Below are 12,001 nucleotides of genomic sequence, written 5' to 3'. Positions count from 1 at the left end.
ACAAGGGCCATGTGAGGAGGGGGGGAGGAGTGGGGGGGGAGGGTTCAACGTGGGAATGAGAGGGAAAAGGGGGAGCCAAGAAAGGAGAAAAGAGGAGACAGCTGGGGGAAAAAAAAAAAAGAAGAAAGGGGAGCAGCAGGGAAGAAACAATGAAGGGGGGGCGGGCGAGGTGTGAAGATGGAAAAACAGAAAGAAAGGGAGGTAGAAAGAGAGAGGGGGGACCTGGAACAGGAGAGACAAGACAGGTGGAAAGAGGGGGACAGCGGATGGAGTGGGGGAAAGAAAGGGAGAAATGGGACGGAGGAAAAATGGAGAAAGAAAAGGGGTGATGGGGGGTGAGGAAATGGGGAAGGGGGGACACGGAACACAGATGGTAGGGGGAACTGAGAAAGAAGGGTAGGGAAAAGGGGGGATGCAGGAGAAGGAAAGGGGGAACAAGGGAGAAAGGGGGAGCATGGAACACATTGGGAGAGCGTCATTGAAAAAGAAGGAACGGGGCAACGGGGGGGAAAGGGCAGAGGGAAAGGACGGGGAAAGGGGCAACGGGGAAGAATTAAAGGGGGTACCAAGGATGAAGGGAAAGAGCAAAACAGGAGGCATAGGGGAAAGGAAGGGGGAAAGGGGGACAGTAGTGTGGGGAAGAAAGGGCACGGGGGGTGGGGGGTATAAGGGATAATGAGGGAACAGGGGAGGTAGAACAAAAGGGGAAATAGGGGACATTGGACAGGGGGAAAGAAAGGCAAAGGGGGAAAGGGGCGACAGGGTGGAAGAAAGGGAAAGGAAAGGGGGAACACGGGGTGGGGGAATAAAGGGAAAGAGGGAAAGGTGGGACGGGAGGGAAGAAAGGGGAAAGGGGACAAGGAAAAGAAGGGTAAAGGGGGATGAGGAGAACGGGAAAGAAAGGGAAAAGGCGGGAATGGGGGAACACAGGGAAGAAGGGGGAAAACAGGGAAAGGGGACAGGGAAGGGTGAAGGGGAAATGCAATGAGCGGTCCCATCACCTGAAATACACTATGCCTTATGTCCCTTCTGCTTTCTTTAAAAATACTGAAACGCCATAGACAGACACATACAAGATGCTAACCTGAACCCCTGCTTGATAGTCTCATCATCAGCCCTATAAAGAGTAATTATATCAGCAACTTACACAGTATACAGCAACATTAGTGAAAAACACAAATTTCCATTTTCGGTAAAGTCGGGAATTCATCGAAATGGAATGGAAAAAACAAAAAGCATGCTATTAAACTCTCCCCCGAGGCTTCCCGGAGGCACGGTGGCTCACATGTGCAGCTGACAGAGGTACCGATGTCCTGGAGCTGTGAGCTGGTGGTGTGCGCTGTCAGGAATGGCTGGGAGTGATCCTTCCTCGCCGTGGGGACCGTCCACTCCTTGCTGGGGGCAGCCGCCTGTGGAACCCCCTTCTTTTCACTCCTCAGCCAGCTCCAGCAGGCATGCGTGCCCAGGCAGCCCCCGACCCTTGGCACAGCAGGGCCAGCCCCATCCTCAGCCTCACTGGCTGCACCTGAGGCTGCCCCCACTCATCCCCACCTGCAGCCTTTTTAAACCCTTGGCCCCGTCCCACCATCACCTCACTGGTCCCACCTGGGCTGCCCCAGCCCACAGCTGGAGCCCGTCAGGAGCAGGGGCCCTTGCCAAAGCCCCACAGCACATCGCCCCCTCCCCTGCCCCTGTCCCCAGCCACGACCTCTGCACCCAGGGGATGCAAACACATCCAGGGGCACACAAGGGGCAGGAAAAGTTTATTCATTAATGTACGCAAGAAATCCCAGCAGTGAGTTGGCTATAAGGCTCAGTGCCCAAACGCAACAGGACAGAGGGAGAAAAGGCAAGAGAAAAGCAGGAGGAAGGACAGAGGGACATAGAGAAGAGGTGTGAGACAGGGAAGCAGAAAACAGCACGCTGCAAACAAGAGAGGGGTGGGGAGTGGGACAGCCACGTAGAGAGAGGAGAGCGGACAGACTGCGCAAAATAACAGGCATAGAGATGGAGGAACAAATAAGAGCGACAGGGAGCAGGACAGAGGCCAAAGGGACCGGCAGGACAAGAAGACGGAGACAAGACAAGGGGCGGGGAAAATTTCTGCCGTGTCAGGGGGAAAAGAAACATTGGCAAGACATAAAAAATAACACCGGGGATCCGGACAGAGGTAGACGTTGAAAGAAAATCTCAAAAGGCAATATGGTACACGAAACATAGACAAAAACTAAAAAATAGGGACAGGGAGATGTAAAAAGAAAGTGAAAAAGAGTGCCTGGGTGCAGGAAAGAGAGGGAAGAATGGGGATTTACAGACAGGGAGACGGCTAGAGGGAGACAAGGACAGAAAATTTTGAAAGCGATGGGATACAAGAATCATACACCAGAATTCAAACCTAGGTACGCAGAGCTGCATGGAGGGAGAGGTAGGAAGACAATTTGAAAAGCGACATAGCACAAGCCACACGGGCAAGAAGTTCAAATTAGTTTGGGGAATCAGAGAGGGAAGGGTAGGAGGGGAAATTAATTTAACTTACTGTTAATCAAATAATGACAAATAGGAACAAACGCAAAATAAAACACCTTCCTGCCACCCCTCCCTCTTTCTATTTTCTATTTCTATTTTCTATTTCAATGGCTCCCACCCATGTTTCCAGATTGTAATGTTTTCTAATGTCCCCTATGAATCTCCCTCCTCTGAGGCATACACCCCCCACCATGGACCTTGGGCTGCCGTAAATGGCATCATCCTATTTCAGCGGATGACCAAATAGGCCAGAAGAAAGAGGAAGGATTCAGGTGGACATGTGGCACCTCCTTTAAAGATGAGAAGTATTTGAAGACTTCAAATGAGTGTTGATCCATTTGATGAAATTTTGCAGCCATTGTTAGTGTGGCAGTAAAGCTGCTGTCTGTTCTCGGGAAAGGGCTTGTCCCTCCCCCTTTCCCTTCAGGTGGAAATGTATGCGTGTGATTCTATACTAAAAAATAAAAAAATAATTAAAAAGAATAGGGGGAAGGGGCAGGGGAAGGGGTGTGTGCAGGGAGGGGAAAGGGAGGAAGTGGGGAGGGGGGAAAAGGAGGGGAGGGGGGAAAACGGGGGGGAAAACGGGGGGGAGGGGGGTAAAGAGAGAGGGGGGGAAGTGGCAACACAGGACAGGGGAAAGAATGGCTAAAAGCAGCAAGGAGGGACAGGGGAGTAAGGGAGAGTGAGGCAAGGGGAGACAAAAGGTGGAAAGTGGGTGTGAAGAAAAGTAAAAATCAGGAACAGCAGGGGAAGAATGGGAAAGGTGGAATGGGAGGAAGAAAAGTTAACTGGGGAAACGGGAAGGAAAGGCAGAATTGGGGGAACAGGAAGGAAAAAATGGGAAGGGGGAAAGGGGTCAGGAGTGAAAACAACAGCAGGGGAATATGGGGGGTAGATGGGAGAAAGAGGTGGGAGGGGAACAGGGAATGGACAGAAAAGGGGAGGGGGAAAGAGGGCAGAAAGAAAGGGGAAAAAGGGAAGGAAAAACAGGGTGGGAGAAATGGAAGGAGGAAAGGGGGAGAGGGAACAGTAGGAAAACAGGAAAGAGGGAACATGTGAGGGGTGAGGAGTAAAGGAAAGGGAGAACACAGAATGGGAGGGGAAAAAAGGAAAAGTAAGAAAGGAGAAATAGAGGATGGGTGGAAAGCGGTGGGAGAAAAGGAGAAAGAATGAAAAGGGGGACAGAGAATGGAAGCAAAGAAAGGGGGAAATGGAAAGGGATGGAGGAAGAAAATTTCAATCAGGAAAGAGGAGACAGGAAAAAAGAGCAAATGGAGAAAAGAGGACAAAGGGGGGAAAAGGGCAAAGGGAGTACAGGGGAAGGGGGGGGGAAAGGGAGAAAAGGGGAGGTGGAAAGAAAAGGGGAAAGGGGGGACAGCAGACTGGGGAGAAAAGAAAAGCAGAAAGGAGGAGACAGAAGATGGAGTGCGGGGAAGTAAAGAGAGAAATGGGACGGGGGGGAGAAAGGGGGCACATGGGACACGTGGGGTGCAGGGGGAACTGAGAACAAAGGAAAGGGAAAAGGGGGGATCCGGGGGATGGCAACAGGGAAAGAGGCAATGGTGGAAGGAGGGACGCAAGGGAAGAGGGAAAGGGGCAACAAAGAGGGAAGGCAAAGGGGAAAATGGATGACAAAGGGGAACAGTAAGGAGGAAAGATGCGACGTGGGAGGGGATGGTAGAGGAACAGGGTGACAGGAAGGGGGACAGCAAGGGGAAAAACAAGTGACATGGGTGGAAGGCAAGGGAGAAGGGAGAGTAGGAGATGTGGAGGAAAGAGGAGACTGCGGGGGGGGGGAAGGGAGGGCAGCAGGGAAGAAACAATAAAGGAGGGGCGGGTGAGGTGTAAAGCTGGAAAAACAGGGGCAAGGGGAGTAGAAAGAGAGGAGAGATATGGAACAGGAGAGACAACAGAGGGGGAAAAGGGGGGGGGGGACAGCGGATGGAGTAGGGGAAAGGAAAGAGAGAATGGGATAGGGAGGAAAGAAAGGAGGAAAGAAGGGATATGGGACAGTGGAAAAATGGAGAAAGAAAAAAAGGGGTGATGCAGAGGCAAGAAAATGAGGACAGGGAGGACAGGGATGGAAGGAAAACGGGAAAAAGGGGACCAGGGGGAAGGAGAGGGACAAAGGGATACTGGATATGGGGGGGGGGGCGGGCGGAGAAAGAAGTGAAGTGGCAACAGCAGGGAAGCCAACGGGGAAAGACAGAAAGTGGGTACAGAGTATGAGGGTTAGGAAAAGGGAGAGTGTAACTGGAGGGAAGAAAACGGAAAGGGGGAAGTGCAGAGACAGCTTTGGGTGGGGGCATGGAAAGGAGAAAGCAGGGAATTGGCTTGAGAATAAGGAGGAGAGGGGAAAGGGAGGATGGAACAGTACAGAACGAAAGGAGGAAAGGGGGGACCGAACAGTGCAGAACAAAAAGGAGGAAAAGTGGGACGGGGGAAAAACAAAAAGGGGGGGATGAGGGAAAAAAGGAAAGGGGGTAAGGGAAAGTAGAAACAATGGGGGAGAAAGAGGGGACGGGCAAGGTGTAAAGATGGAAAAACATGAACAATAGTTAGGAGGTGGAGGCCAGAGGGTGGAGGCTAGATGTCATCTGCAAAACTTGCTGCTCTGAAGAGGGAACGGGTGACTGCTGCTTCTCTGGAAACATCTGCAGACCTTGGTTGTTGCTTTGTTTTGCCAATTAAAGCTAATGATGCCATATTTCTCACAGCCCTCCCCAACACTGTACCGCTATTGCCAAATACTGAAAAGTGCACCTGCTGCAATACCCGTTCCTCCTCCATACTGGCCAGCTCCCCCTACATTGCTCCCTGACCATTAACAACCGCTACACACAACTTCCAAAAATGACAAACCCTATTCACCTACCAAGACAATGTGCCCTAAGAACTCCAAATCCAGGAGCCAAGTGACCCTGCCTGCAAAAACCCCAGCCCGTGCCTGGCCTCCGCCCAAACTTTGCAGATGAATGTCGCCTCACAGAGGAGCCGGGACCGGGGAAAAAAAAAAAAAAACAGCCAGGGGAAAAAAAAAAAAAAAAATCCCCTGGCTGGGGTTTTTTTATTCTAGTAGTTTGCCCTACAAGCCTGCAAACGAAAACACACACACACCTCCGCAGCCAAGCTGCAGTTCAACACAACCACCAGAACATACACATACACCTGCCAGACACCCTGCTCCCTCCGCTACCCCACAAGCCTGACCTCCCCGCTCGGCTCCTACATTCTCCCACCTGCCAGCCAAAAGCAGCCATTGGCCTGTCCCTGCAGCGCTCCTCAAGAGCGCCACCCAGAGGGGTCTCGCAGGTGACCCTGCCTGCAAAAACCCCGGCCTGTGCCTGACCTCCGGCCAAACTTTGGAAATGAACGTCACCTCGCAGAGCGGCCGGGACCGGGGAAAAAAAACCCAGCCGGGGGAAGAAAAAAAAAAAAATCCCCCAGCTGTTTCTTTTTTTATTCTAGCCTGCAAAGGAAAACACGCGCACCTCCTCCACAGCCAAGCTGCGGGGCCACACAACCACCAAAACACACACACACACACACACACACACACACACACACACACACACAGATTTCAGTCTCCCCGCTCCCTCTGCTACTGCAGAGGCCAGCCGAACCACACGGCTCCTGCACTCCAGCACCTGCTGGTGATAAGTGGCCACGGGCCCGTCTCTGGCGCTCCTCAAGAGCACCCCCCAGGGTAGCCTCGCAGGTGACCCTGCCTGCAAAAACCCCGGCCCGTGCCTGACCTCCACCCAAACTTTGGCGATGAACGTCGCCTCGCAGAGTGGGTGCCGACAAATGGCAAACGCCGATATGGGGCGATATGATGCAAGACGCTCTCGGATGTGGGTAGACGCCGATGCAGACCCAGACGAGGCAAATCCAATACACAGCTGAACAAGACAGTGTGCATTCAAATATGGAACACTCCAATAACAAAACCGCAATAGGGGGTGGTACGATGCGAGACCATCTCAGATGGCAGTCAAGACAATTTCAGGGTAGTACAATGCAAAACCGATACTCAGCACAACAATACAATACACGTTCAAATACACAGTGATCCAATAACACCACACAATACAGGGTGACACAAAGCCAGATGGTCTCTGCTGGCAGGCAAGATGGTTACAGAGCGTCACAATGCGATACAAAGTAGAGCTACGCAATATAAGATGGTCTCCAATGTCAGTCAAGACTATTACAGAGGAATACAATGCAAAACCACTACAGAGAGGTACAGTGCAATAGGCATCCAAATAGGCAATGATCCGATTAAAAAAAAAAAAAAAAAAAAGAAAATACACAGTTGTAAAATGCAAAACCGCCTCCAATGTCAGTCGAGACCATTATGGAGCTATACGATGAGAGACACGATGCGATACAGGGTGATACAATACAAGACTGTCTCAAATGGCAGTCAAGACCGTTACAGAGCTATACGATGCAAAGCCACTACAATGCCAAACAATCCGATGTGCATTGCGGAACAGAATGATCCGATACAAAAAAAGCAGTAGGGGGCGGTATGAAGCAAGATGGTCTCACATGGTGGTCGAGATCGTTACGGAGTGGCACGATGTGAGACAAAACGCAATATGGGCCGATACCATGTGAAACGGTCTCAGATGGAGGTTGCGACAATTACAGGGCAGTATGATGCAAACCCAATAGAACCTAACAATGCCGTACCCATTCAGATAGAGAACGGTCTGACGCGAAACGCAAGATGGGGAGTGACGCTGCGAGACAGTCTCTGAAGGCAGTCGAGAAAATTACAGGGCGGTACGATGTGACGCATAACCAAATACATAGCTTTACAAAGCAAAAGAAAAAGTAAGCGCCGCCTGGTGAGGCGGTCTCGGATGGCAGTCAAAACTAGAGCACTGCGATGCAACGCAACTCTAGAATGACACGTACCTGAGAAGCTTGGCTTTAGGATCCTTCCTCAGAAGGACACGTGGATGAGGTTCCATAGAACATCTCTATGGAACCAGAAAGTACAAGAGCAGAGGGGTCCTTCCAGGCCAGATAGTCTCCACAAAGGTGACCCTCCGGATACATCTGTGATGCTAAGTACACTTGAAGCTCCGATCGCAGGTGGCAGACGCGGACCCGTGGCGCGTGCAGAGGCTGCAAGAGGAACTGTGAGACGCTATAAGGCTGTGGGTGAGAACGACTCCCGTAGGGTCGATGATGCCGGCGCAGAAGCCCTGCAGTGCCACGATGACGCAAATGCCTTGTAGCAGCCCTGCTAGAGAGGCGACAGCTGCCGCCTGTGACAGAAAGCGACCGTCAAAGTCATAATGGTGGATGCATGAGAAGGCAGGCTTTAAGACCTAAACCTCTTAAGGACATGGGAACGAAACCCCAGAAGACTACTCTGTGGAAACGGGAATCTCAACGACAGAGCCGCACGTGCCGCCTGGCTTGCCGCCGCAAGTGGAGACCGATCGGAATGATCCGCAACATAATACGCGCTGGAAGGAAGGACGCTTTAAAGTAGACTACCGAGATGAGAACTGCTTGACAGGCACTACGCTGATGAGGTGATGCTCTCTAGACACTCGGGAGGGCTAGCAAGGTGCCTCCTGATAAGGAGCTATGGAGACTTTGAGACCGGAGGAAGGTATTACACAAGACACAGAAGACAGGCCAAGCAAACTATATGATGACAAAAGTGAGCCGGAACCGCCCTGACCGGTGCATGCTACCGTAGCGCTGAGGAGTAACCCCCTCTCTTTACCTGCCCGAAGGTGACCGCTCCGGGACAGCCCTCTGCCCTATGCTAACTTTAAAACCCATCTCTCCGGTTGCTGACCCTGTCCCCTCCCACCCAAAACAATCTTGGCCGCGAGTCCCTCCGCTGAGCTTTCCGAGAGCCTGGGCTCCAAAGCCATCTTTGACGAAAAAAACCCCGATTGGCAAACAGCGTTAATCCTGCAGGCAGTGGATTCTTCATCGCCAGCAAAAACAAACAAAAAAATGCACACACAACACTGCCGTTGGGAAGCATCGCGTCGGTCAACATAGACTTCTCCTGTGACAGCCCCCACCTCGGACACGCCGTGGTGTTCTGCTCACCTGCTCTGCGCGGATTCCAGAGTTGGATGCTGTGACCGTCATTGTTTCTGGCACCTGACAGATTGAAGAATTCAAACTGGGGAAAAACAACAACAAAACAACCAAGTGTAACTGCACTCGCAGAGGCAGCGGTCACATCTTCCCTCTAATACCAGAAACGACGACCCGCCTTCTCACGGTACTCCACTCGGCTCTGCTGCATCACCCTGCACAGCTGGTCCCGCTATGTCTGAAAAAACAACATCAACGATCAGCTGGACGCAGATCGTTAGCTTCATAACACTCAAGTCCGGTTCCTATTTAGAAACCTTATCTGGCAGCTCACCAGAAAACATACCCACAAACTTCAAGCCCCACGCATAGCAGCCTTTGCGTCTTTGAGATGCAGTCTCCGGCGCTACCGCTGAACGGCCCCTCCTGCAGAGCTCTACCCTTCCCCATAAAATGTTAATGAAAAACCTGTTTCCAAAACCTGCTGATGGCCGCTCAGTCCAAAATAACCTTACCGCCTTTGCCTCGACACACCAACATATTAACTGTAGAATCTTACGGCTATCCCACCTACCCCTGACTCTACACTCCTGGGCAGGGCGACTCCGAGCCATGCAGACATGCACAGATACTACACAGAACACGACAAACAATGTGCTTCAAAGGTGAGAGAAAACTCTCAGTGAGAAGAACGACACCGGGACGGAAGTCGCTGTCAGGCAAGAAGACCTGCGAGACCGCAACGGTGATATGAGGAGGCTCTGGGAAACACACACACACACACACACACACACACACAAAAAAAAAAAAAAAAAAAAAAAGAGTAGGACATCAGGGCCTGTGACAAGAAACGACTCTCAAAACCGAGATGATGTATGTGCACGAAGCCCATCTTCAACACCTACAAACATAAGGATGAAGGGAATGACACCCGGTCCCTGAAAATGGATGGGTAGAGAGCAGAGCTTCTCGTGCAGCCAGGAATGATGCTGCAAAAGCAGAGCGACTGAAAAGTCTTCCGATCAAGACCGATCCATGCTTTAAGCTCATAAGGCGAAAAAAGTGACACCCGATTGGCACCGTGCTGATGAGTACTGGCGATTGAACCCCACGGGCTGCGCCTGAGGCACGTGTCATGCTCCTCCTGCAAAGAGCAACGAGGACATTAAGAACTCAGGAAGCTCTACAACACATAAGACGTATCACACAGACTATACAACAACAGACACAGGCTGAAACTGCCCTGCCCAGCACATGCTAGCGTTGCGCTGAGGAGTAACCTGCTCCCCCTTTACTTGCCCTAAGGGGACCGCTCCTGGACAGCCCTCTACCCTACGCTACATTTAAAACCTGTCCCTGCAATTGCCAACCTCGTCCCCTCCTTCCCCCGACCCCACCGTGATGCCGCTCCCTCGACTTATCTTTCAGAGGGCCAGGAGGCTTAATCCATTCGCAACAAGGAAAACCACAGTCCGCCGACAGGATTCATCCTGCTGTCACCAGGCTCCTCTTCATCACCTTTAAAGAAATACCCAAACAGCACACAACAGTGCCGTCAGTCAGCATCACATCAGTCAACACAGACCTTTACCACAACACGCCCCTCCTCAGCAGTGCCGCTGCATTTCTGATTACCTGCTCCGTGTCGACTACAAAGTCAAATGCTGCGGCTGCGTGTGAGCCGGCACGGGCGGGGCGCAGGAAGAGGCACAAAACCACAGGTGAAGTGCGACAAGTAAGTTTTTTGTCATTACATCACCAGCCAGGGAATTCCCAAAGGGGGGCCCGGGCAGAGGCACACGAGCACAGATCCAGGCACCAATCTGTCTGTGCTTGAGGATCACCAAATGTGCTGCTTGCACCTGTATATTGGGGATTGCGCGGCCAGAGTTCACTGCCGCGCTTTGCCCTTTCCCACAGGGGGGCAGGAATCTCAAGCTTGTCCAATGGGGTGCTTCCGAGTCTCTCACAGGCCTGTTATCAAAACGCAGATGGTCTGCCCGTCAAGCACACGAGACTAAACAGTGATTAGTATGGTATACCTGTTCTTCTACACCCCAGCTTTGAGTCACTTAAGCAGGTTTAGAATCCTCCTTAACATCCTTCCATTTCTTCTCCCGTGCAGACAGTCATCGTTTGTGGCACCTAAAAGACCTAGAGACTCAAAGTTACCATTGCGGTCACAAGAAGTTACCGACCCTGTGTGCCTCCTCTCGACTACCTGGCTCGCCTCAAACCCTCATCGGCTCCCAAAGGCGGCCCGCACAGTGCCTGCAAAGTAAAAGGGAGAAAAGCTTCACTGAGCTGACACGTGATACTTTGCTATTAGACACTAAAGGGGCCCGTGACAGCCTCGCCGGCTCGAACTGTTCATCGGCTTGCGGCATTGTCCATCTGAGCCTGTGTGCGGCACCTGCAAAAACACAAGCAGAGCAGCACATGCTGAGATACAGTCTGAAACTTTAGGCTGTGGATAACAATTCCCATCTCCCACTGCTTTACCTTGACAGCTTGCCGGCCCAGCCTCCGTCAGTTTGGATTGCTGCCTTGGGTCTTGCGCCCCACCTGTAAAACACAAGCAGCACAGGTTCCTTACAACTTGACCGGCCTGAAAACAGACTGATACTTCAGCCCACGGATCACGTGCAAAAGGACTGATACTTCAGCTGGTCACCTGGACAGAGTCAGCCACCGAGTTAGCTCATCGCTTCAAGGATTGAAATGGAAATAAATGATACCATAAATGCCATCATAGAGCCACCAGTCACATCTTCCCTCTAATGCCGCACATGGTGACCCGCCTTCTTATAGTGCTCCAATCAGCTCTGCTACGTCGCCCTGCACAGCTTGTCCCTCTGCATCTGAAAAACAACATCAAATGAGTCACCTGAATGGGAAGCGATGGCTTCCTCATTCTGACGGTCACATTCCCAAGTACAAATACTATCCAGACTCCAACTACAGCCTGCCATAAAAAAAAAAAAAAAAACACACCACAAAAATATACCAAACTCAAAGCACCATATGAAGCAGCCTTTTTTGTCTTTAAGGTGCAGACTCCTGCACTACTGCTAACCAGCATGTCCAACGTGGCACTGCTCAACTCAAAAAACACTAATGGAAGCACTGTCCATACAGCCTGCTGATGGCTACGCGATCCCAGGTGACTGTACCACCTTGGCCCCAACAGCCTAGCCAGAACACTGGGTTAAGCACACACTCTTACTGCCATCCCACCTACCCCTGACTCGACACCCCCGGGCAGGGCAGCTCCGAGCCACACAAGCACACAGATGGACAGACTGACGCTACACAAAATCCTACAGCGTACCTCAAAGATGAGAGAAAACGCTCAGCGAGAGTGACGACACCTCGACCAAAGACGTCATCG

The 12,001-nt window shown here is 51.7% G+C and overlaps 2 long non-coding RNA genes across 2 annotated transcripts; both read right to left on the bottom strand.

The window, feature by feature from the left end:
• Positions 1-1,370: 1,370 nt before the first annotated feature.
• Positions 1,371-8,931, bottom strand: LOC309682718. The gene is made up of 3 exons (XR_014270151.1): positions 8,772-8,931; positions 8,620-8,673; positions 1,371-1,409 (listed from the first exon to the last, which is right to left on the bottom strand). It is a non-coding gene; the product is annotated as an uncharacterized lncRNA (long non-coding RNA).
• A 1,907-nt stretch (positions 8,932-10,838) lies between these two features.
• LOC309682690 lies at positions 10,839-11,462 on the bottom strand. Its single transcript, XR_014270146.1, has 3 exons — positions 11,349-11,462; positions 11,113-11,175; positions 10,839-11,023 (listed from the first exon to the last, which is right to left on the bottom strand). It is a non-coding gene; the product is annotated as an uncharacterized lncRNA (long non-coding RNA).
• Positions 11,463-12,001: the final 539 nt, after the last annotated feature.

The sequence above is a fragment of the Vanellus vanellus genome, assembly GCF_965231255.1.
Source record: "Vanellus vanellus genome assembly, chromosome: 31".
Classification (NCBI taxonomy): Eukaryota; Metazoa; Chordata; class Aves; order Charadriiformes; family Charadriidae; genus Vanellus; species Vanellus vanellus.
The sequence above is the reverse complement of the archived record's forward strand: the minus strand, read 5'-3'. Positions and strand labels throughout refer to the sequence as shown.